The sequence below is a fragment of the Sinocyclocheilus anshuiensis genome, unplaced genomic scaffold, assembly GCF_001515605.1.
Source record: "Sinocyclocheilus anshuiensis isolate Anshui unplaced genomic scaffold, SAMN03320099.WGS_v1.1 scaffold208, whole genome shotgun sequence".
Lineage (NCBI taxonomy): Eukaryota > Metazoa > Chordata > Actinopteri > Cypriniformes > Cyprinidae > Sinocyclocheilus > Sinocyclocheilus anshuiensis.
In genome coordinates, this window is record NW_015557186.1 from 564,623 (window position 1) to 574,241 (window position 9,619).

The following is a 9,619-nucleotide window of genomic DNA, read 5'->3' on the forward strand; positions in this document are numbered from 1 at the left end:
ATTAAGAAAGACTGTCTGAACAGATGATATCTCACACACACACACACACACACACACACACACACACGCACACACAATTATACACACTCAAATGAATTGGTATGGCTATAATCATATAGCCAAAATGAGTCAGAAGACTGAAATAAGAGGTTAAAATCAGATCAGGCCTAGAAGGATTAAGCTCTGATAAAGCATTCCTGTTTATTCTTGTTACATTTTCATAGAATTTTAATGTTTTGTAAAACAAAATGCTTTCTGTATTCAGGTATGCAAAAACTGACACTTCAAATCAACATTTAAAACAACAAAAAAAATATAAACCTTGACAAAACATAGTCTTTGAGAATGCCTTAATATACATTTAAATCCACAACCTAATAAAAGTAAACAATTATGTATAAAAACAACTAGGGAATTCAAAAGCCTCTCTATAGATTTCTATACAGGCATCTAGTGTTTACACCATGAAATTACATGTTTTTCTTTCTTTGCTCTCACCAGGAGGTGCTAATCTGCCTTAAAAAATGGATTTTAAAGGCCTAGTCTCTATTTGAATCAGAGATACTGCATTGATTGAAAAATTATTTTACAAAATTTGAGAAAACATTTTTTGATTGAAAAAATTTATAATTATTATTGCATAAATATTAATTATTACCATAAAATTCTTTCAAAATACAAAAGAAAAAAGAAAAAATATTATTGAACAAAAATATATTACAACGATTTCAGAAAAATAAAAAAAGGTTAGAGCGTACAAGGGTTTTAAACGTCATCGAACAGAACAGTGTGTGAGACATCCAGCATCATTAAGGGTTAAATATATAAATAACTGCCTCCTCCACAGTCTCCTTTCTCTCTCAAACACTCCCACACACACACACACACACACACACACACACGGCGGCGGTGACTCAGTGTTTTCTCATGTCACACAGGGTCTCAGTCTCTTTTATCAGGTGCCGTGCTAATTCACTGACCACAGTCTCTCTGTGTGTGTGTGTGTGTGTGTGTGCGTGCTTATATTGCCCTGCAGAGTGCAAATAATTCTCTTGTGGTTTGTGTGTGAGTTTGCGTTCCAAAACTCATTGAGCTACCTATCTAGACAGCAGTTTAAGCATCTTAGATCATGAGCACAAGACACAAAGTTTGTTGTAAATGATAGAAGCAGAGCATGATGTTGAAATGACCAGCACTGACTTCACGAGTCGAGGGCGTCGATTACAGAATCATGGACAGTTTAGTTTTGTTGCATTTTCTACTCAAAATACGACATTTAGGCAGCAGGCTTGTGCAACCAAACTGCTTTTCCAACAAGGTAGTTTCATGCACACCTCGGTGCAGCAGGACGATGTAGGTTATGTGCTTCTGAGTAAATGAAGCACAGCAGATTAAACACTACAGCATGATAATGTGAATGAATGAGTTCAGAGAAATGAGTCAGACCAGTTATCTCTTTAACTTTTAAAGACACTGGATGTCGCAGACACTGTTCTGTTCAATGACATTCATGCGGTTTCTGAATGTGAATGTCAGTATGATCAAGTATTCGAAAAGTAAAAAAAAATAAATATATATATATATACATATATATATATCTCAAATAAGGCTGGTTTTGTCTCTCTGGTGCACATGAATAGCTGCAGATAATTTCATGCAGTCAGCTGTATCATTTGTGTTTATGTGTGTAAAATTCATTTAGACTGGCAGGGGCTGTTGGAGCAGTTTTAGTGTCTGTCTGTCTGTTGTGGAGTTGTTGATTTTTTGGCCCCGTCCAAACGTCACTCTCCCCCTCAAACCCCTGCAGCTGAAAGCCGTCTCTCTCTCTCTCTCTCTGTCTCTCTGGAGAGAAGCTCTTGCGGTCGCTGGCGTCGTTCCCGCTGCATGCAGCACACACTGAAGCGGCTGGCGTGAGACTCAACTCCCTCGGGCCAACGCTGCTTGTGTTTACATGCGTGTGTGAATTAGACGTTCAATCACCCACCCATTAGTCATGCTGAAACCTAAAGCTCTCTTAAAGAAAGAGTTCACCCAAAATAAAGATTGTGCTGTAAATGTGCTCACACTCAGATCCTCAGAGATGTAGATGAGTTTGTTTCTTCATCAGATTTGGAGAAATGTAGCATTGCATCAGTGTCTCACTGCAAGTGAATGGGTGCCATCAGAATGAGAGTCCAAACAGCTGATAAAAACATCACAATAATCCACAAGTAATCCACAGCACTCCAGTCCATCAGTTAACATCTGGAGAAGACAAAAGAGTGTTTGAAAGAAACAAATCCATCGCTAAAATTGAGTCCATAATCCATAATAACTCTTCCTCCAGTGAAAAAGTGTTCTGGTCTGAATCAGGAGAGAAAAAATCCAGCCACATATTACATTTCTCCAAATCTGATGAAGACACAAACTCATCCTAATCTCTGATGGCCTGAGCACATTTTCAGTGAATTTGGGTGAACTGTCTTCTGCCTGTGTTTGACTGATGATCCATTGTTAGGTTTGGGTTGAAACGCTCCGTTAGGCTCACATGAAGACGAGAAAGGTCATATTGTTTTTGTGTTGTCCTCTTCCCATTAAAGTCCTTCACTGTTCTTCTGTTATATTTAATGTTTTCTATGTCAGAGTAATCACTCTGCACCTGCTGAATTGCAACCTGATGCTCAGCTGGAGTTTAAATGTGATTTCCAGCCGTCGTTCATTCTGGCTCTTCCAGTGTTTTTAACTTTCGGTGTCATTTCTCTGATTAAATGCAGTGATTCTATGATGCCAAGAAGCAGCTGGACCGCATCCCAGCGTAACTCCTGCACCCAACATACGACTTTAATAGAGACTCTCTCTCTCTCTCACACACACACACACACACACACACACACACACACTTACTTTTGTGAATTGTGGGGACTCTCCATAGGTGTAATGGTTTTTATACTGTACAAACTGTATGTGCTATTGCCCTACACCAACCCTAAACCTAACCCTACCTCGTACAGGAAACTTTCTGCATATGAGAAAACAGAGACCCATATGACAAAATCTAAACAATTTGTGTATTATGCAAAATGTGTCGCATAATTTAGCAGATTGTAACAGAGATGCTGGAGTTTGGTTAGAATCCATGAGCGGAAGTTTATTAAAGGTCAAGGCTTTAAACAGATGTCGATAATCAGGCAGAGGGTCAAAGTCAGAGAAGCAGGCAGATCGTTCGTCAAAGGAAATGGAAGTAGAGGAAACAGAGGGAGTGGAGCACGGTCAGTACTCGGGCGAGGGCTCCCTCTGCTGGCTTGGCGTTACACAGATAAATACATTTGCATTCAAAGGTTTGTGGTTATTAAGATTTTCTAATGTTTTTGAAGAGAAATCTCCATTTATTTGATTCAAAATGTGAAATATTATTATAATTTCTAACAGCTGTTTTCTATGTGAATCTCTGTTAAACTGTAATTTATTTCTGTGATGCGCAGCTGTATTTTCAGCATCAACAGCTCTGTGCATCTGGAAGTCATCATTACAGCAGCTGTGAGCTTCACTCAGGGTTCACAACATCTTTCAGCGGTGATACTGCGGCTCCGTGCCAAAACATAGTGAGCCGCCGACCACCTAGACAGCACTTCTGATGCAAACATTTTTGCAAATATGAATCAATAAATTACACAACAGGTGAAAAGTTTGGTGCAGATCAGCTCCAAAAATCATCATACACTACCATTCAAAAGTTTTCACTTTTTGAATGAAACAAATACTTTTATTCATCAAGGATGCATACAATATAATGTTACAGACGATTTCTGTTTCAAATAAAAGCTGTTCTTTTGAACTTTCTATTCATCTCTGAATCTTGAAAAATAAAATATATCACTGTTTCCACAAAAATATTGTGCAGCACAACTGTTTTCAGCATTGATAATAATCAGAAATATTTCTTGAGCAGCAAATCAGCATATTAGAATGATTTCTGAAGATCATGTGACACTGAAGACTGGAGTAATGATGCTGAAAATACAGCTGCGCATCACAGAAATACATTACAGTTTAACAGAGATTCACATAGAAAACAGATGTTTTAAATCGTAATAATAAATCGTTTTTACTGTATTTTTAAACAAATACATGCAGCCTCGGTGAGCAGAAGAGACTTCTTTCAGTAACATTAAAAACATAATTATTCCAAACTTTTGACTGGTAATGTAAATATAACAAATATTAATGTATACATAAATACTGATAAATATAATTGCATAGTAAATAATAATAATAATAATAAACTATTATTATTCCAATAACAACAACAACAATAAATCAATTATTATTATTATTATTACCGACATGCATTGCAGTGAGTTTTATTAGAACAAACATCCTCTTATTGGCGTATGGCTTTATTCTCTCTCTGGTTTGTTCTGGTCTGTATTAATGTTTGCAGATTTGTTCAACCGTCTCCAACTAGATACCAACCAAAATCAAATAAACTCCACTGTCAAATCAGTGCCAAATCAAATCAACAGACTCTTCAGGAATACAGTAGAGCAGAAGCTGTCATTAACAACATTTCATCTGCAGTTCATAATGTTGTGAAACACGAGGCTATAATGAGCTGTAAGTGTATTATCAGAGCACATCAGATCGACTCAGACATTACTAGATGTGCCACGTTCGGTATTATGTACTTCCAAGCACGAAAACAATATGTTTGAGTGAGAATACACACACACACACACACACACACACACACACACACACACACACACACACACACACACACTCTCTGATTTGTGTGTGTGATGTGTGAGTGAGTGAGTGAGTGAGTGAGTGTGTGTATGTGAGTGAGTGAGTATGTGTATGTGTATGTGTATGTGCATGTGTATGTGTGTGTGTGAGTGTGTGTGTGAAACAGCTCATCATGAGACGCTCTTGGCATATGTGTGGCTCAAGAGCGCATTCACTGCACAAGCCTTCAGTACTGGCTGCTTTTGTCCCAAACTCAATGCATGCGGTTCCTCATTGTCCAGCGCTGGACGCCAGTCATCAGGCGACCCGCTCGGCATGCTGGGAGAGCCCTCGTTGTGCTGCGCATGATTGGATGAGCTGCTTCATTGTTCAGCCGCACAACCCTCACATTCACACTGACCACAGCTGCATTCAGCAGCACATGCACATTCAGTCATAACAGACTCTGGGTTTGCAATTATTCAGAACTCAACCTCATCCTCATGGTGTCCATGAAAACCCATTAAAAGATGTTTCAATATAAAAGTGCTTGATGTTCTATCAAAACATGCTGTAAATTTCAGATCAGCATCTATTAAAACACTTGAGTTCATGAGAGTCTCACTGCAGACCTACAGTCAATGCGGCTTTATTTCATCCTGATAAGCCTGAGGGCGTGGCCTTGCACTTGATTGACAGCTCGTTATTCACTGCAGATGGAACAGGATCAAGCCTCTGGCCATGAGGGTCAAAGGTCAAGCAGTCGGCTCTGTTTGCATTTGTGATTGTTTAAAGACAAAAGCAATGAAAGTGTGTTGATAAAGACGTCACAGTGGCACATGCAGAAAATAAATGACAGAAACAATTTTCACAGCAATTAAATGTGAAATTTTGATGTAGAAAAACTGAAATAATATTTTCTTGTGAAATGTACTCCAATAATCTTTATTTACAACGTTGAAAAATCATTTATTACTTGCATGCATATTACTAGTACAGTAAATATATATTCCTGTATGCATGGAATATCAGATTGACACTAAATTTGCAAAAATGTGCAGTTGCATTTAGGCAGTGTTTTTAGTATTACTTATAATGTTTTAAATAAGCTTTATTTTTATATTTTCTGTTTTAATTTTAATTCCTCATTTTTATTACTATTTACATTTTTTTAGCATTAAATTTCAGTTTTAGTCATTTTAGTACTTTTAGTAATGTAACAACTTTTTTCTTTTAGCTGTTTAAGTTAGCTGAAGCTTTTAATCTAATATTTGTTTTATTTCAGCTTAATTCATTTCAATAAATGAAAAGTTATATTTGATATACAAATTGCAATGTACTCAATTGTACAAAATTAAATAAAGAAGGCATAATAACTTATTTATCGTGATAACTCAGTGAATATGAGGTCATGTGACAATCTGTGTTATTTCAGTATAATTAATTTACTATAATTGTGTTTGACAATATTTTAATTTTAGTTGGTTTTAGTAATTATGCTGTGTGTTTTTGGCATTTTTTATTAGTCTCTGTTCTTTAAAACATATCTATATTGTAAATTTTTTTAATTAAGTTATATATATATATATATATATTAGTTAACAATAAAAACCCTGGTGGCAATGTAGCATACTTCTGTTATATTAATATTACATTATTTTATATTAATATAATTATTTAAAAATATTAAATTTTTAATACATTATGAAAAAACTACATACAATATTATAATTTTAAAATATAAAATACTTGTATAATGGATTATATCATGTAATCTTCTAGTAGCTTTTTAATTTTAATACCATTAAGGTATATGTATGTGTTCTGTAAAGTGTTATTTCTAACAATGATTTATTGAAAATTTTAAAATGTAAAAATATAAAATACTTTTATAATACATTATGTATAATGCATTATATATCAAGTGCATTATATAATGCATTACACATTAAGTAATATTTCTAGAGTAGAATTGATTTTAATTGTTTATAAAATTATACATTTTTATAAAGTATATTAAGTTTTGTAAAGTGTTATTTCTGCAGCACTTGCACAAAAATTAGCATTCATAATGTACGTTATAATGCATTGTATATTTTCACAAATAAGTTCAAATGCATTATAACATTTGCAGAATATTACATCTGACATTCGTTGCTTGTCCTGTGTTTTAATGCATTACATTAAAGGTGAATAAATAAGTATTATAATGTCATACAATGCATTATAAGGCAAAACACATTTATGATGTAAAATACATTATAAAAAATATTCATAGAATTTTTAAATAAATAATAAATATTGTGTAATTTATTATTTATTTAAAAAATAAAATTTTAAAATATAATTTAATAATGAATTATATATAAAGGCCTCAACTAAAGTGTCACCTACAAACATGTTTCCCAAAGATTTCCATCCTCATCTGCTATTGGTCAGATGAACAGAAAGCCCCGCCCCAAACTCACTCGAGTGAATTTAGCACTTAATGTGCTTTAGCTTTATATAGCATGATGCTTGTGATTAACAGCTGGCAAAACAAGTGCAAATAAACACCTTTTTTTGTTTCCATATGCTTTAAAGAAGAACTCCCACACATAAAACATTCATCTCTTTATCTAACAGATCGTGAATGATGTTTGCCGAACGCTGAACGAGTGGCGTTTCATCAGTAAATCTCGCTGAGTAACACTGTGTGAAAAGACTTAAACACTTAAAACTAGTGTTTCTTGCTTTCTAAAATAAGAGTCTGTAAACCATTAATCTCACTTCTGCTGCTTGGCGAACGCTGAGGTAAACACTGTTTCTGTATTTTCTTTGGCCGTCCAAACGTTTGAGATAGAAGTAATTATTAAAAAATCATATCATGTGAGTGTAAGTGAACTCAAAACATCTGCGTTACGTCCATCATCAGACCTGCACAATATAAATCACATTTGGACGTGTATTTGCATTCCTAGTTCATTGCAGTACTTTTGTAAGAATCACAAACAACTGCAGAGCTAAAAAGACCTCGATATGAACCATATAAATTATATTTAATGAATTTCTACACCTCTAAATGATCAAACTCTGCTGTTAAACCTGTTTCACACTAGATCTCCTCCATGTCTTCTGTTGTCTGATTTTTATCCAGCTTCTCGTGTCTTTCTGCTGTCAAATCTTGACTGATTTTTATCAAGTAAAGTTCATAATAACTGCAGTAATATCTCCAGATGAACACTTACTGGACTGAAGCAGCTCAGCTTTACTTGATTCTCCATCAATCATGTTTTAGAGTCTCAAATCTGATCATCAGGATCTTTTGAGGAGCGTTTGTTTCCAGAAGCTTTACTTTCACTGTTCCTCAGCGGAGGAATGATCTTCACAAGCTTCAAAATCCTGATGAATCAAATATGATAACAAAAAAACATGTAGGCAAACTTTTTAAAAGATTTTAAAAATACTTTGTCTAAAATTTCAATAAACTGTTAAACTTGGGGTTGTGACTACTTTATAAAGTCATAATTATGACTTTTTATGTCAAAATTATGACTTAGTGTGCCATAATTATGACTCATCTCATAACTCTGACTTTTTTATCTCATAATTATGCCATTTTAATCTCTTAATAATGACTTCTGTCGTAATTTTGACTTTCTATCTCATAATTTGTACTTTTTATCTCATCATTGACCAAGTGTGTCATAATTATGACTTTTTATCTCATAATTATGACTTTGTAATAATTTTGACTTTCTATCTCATAATTTCGACTTATCTCAAAATGATCACTTAGTATATAGTTATGACTTTTTATCTCATAATTATGACTTAGTGTGTCAAATTGGTTCATTGGGTTTTTGAGGAATGTTTATTTGTATCTCTCAATCATCATTTTTTTGTCCATATAAGCATCAGCATCTGCACCAAATTCATATTTTTGCTTAGTTTGAATCTCTGAATAAAATTGAGCTGTTTTTTCCTCCATATTCTCACTATATCAGACTATATGAGCCATAAAACCCTGATAGATCAAATATGATACTCAACAAAAAAAAAAACATGTAGGCAAACTTTTAAAAATATTTTGTCTAAAATGACAATAAACTCAGAATTATGACTTTGTTATAATTTTTTATTACTTCAATAAACTGTTAAACTTCAATAAAAAAAGGAGGAGGGGGGGGGGTTCTGTCAACATTATAAAGTAATAATTATGACTTTTTATGTCAAAATTATGACTTAGTATACCATAATTATGACTCGTCTCATAACTCTGACTTTTTTATCTCATAATTATGCCATTTTAATCTCATAATAATGACTTATGTCGTAATTTTGACTTTCTATCTCATAATTTGTACTTTTTTATCTCATAATTGACCGAGTGTGTCATAATTATGACTTTTTATCTCATAATTATGACTTTGTTATTATTTTGACTTTCTATCTCATAATTTCGATTTATCTCAAAATGATCACTTAGTATATAGTTATGACTTTTTATCTCATAATTATGACTTAGTGTGTCAAATTGGTGACTTTTATTTTTTTATTATTTTATTATCAATTAGTATAAGATATAGTATTTTTGTGTTTGTCATAATTATAACTTTTTGTCATAAATTAACTTATCTTATAATTATGACTTAGTATCTCATAATTTAGACTTTTAATTCATAATTATGATTTAGGACACAGTTATTTTTGCACCTGACCTTATTGAATATGCATTTGTAGGAGTTTCCCTTTGAGACGCAAAAGTAAAAAAAACATGTAGGCAAACTTTTAAAAATATTTTGTCTAAAATGACAATAAACTCAGAATTATGACTTTGTTATAATTTTTTATTACTTCAATAAACTGTTAAACTTCAATAAAAAAAGGAGGAGGGGGGGGGTTCTGTCAACATTATAAAAGAATAATTATGACT

General features: G+C 33.5%; 1 long non-coding RNA gene across 1 annotated transcript in view; it reads left to right on the forward strand.

The window, feature by feature from the left end:
* The first annotated feature begins 2,376 nt into the window (after window positions 1-2,376).
* The window catches only part of LOC107678751 (uncharacterized), a 19,912-nt gene continuing 12,669 nt past the window's right edge, over window positions 2,377-9,619 (forward strand). Inside the window, exons 1-2 of the long non-coding RNA XR_001632964.1 lie at window positions 2,377-2,443; window positions 5,776-5,778. This is a non-coding gene — a long non-coding RNA (uncharacterized LOC107678751). The remainder of the gene's footprint in view (window positions 2,444-5,775; window positions 5,779-9,619) is intronic.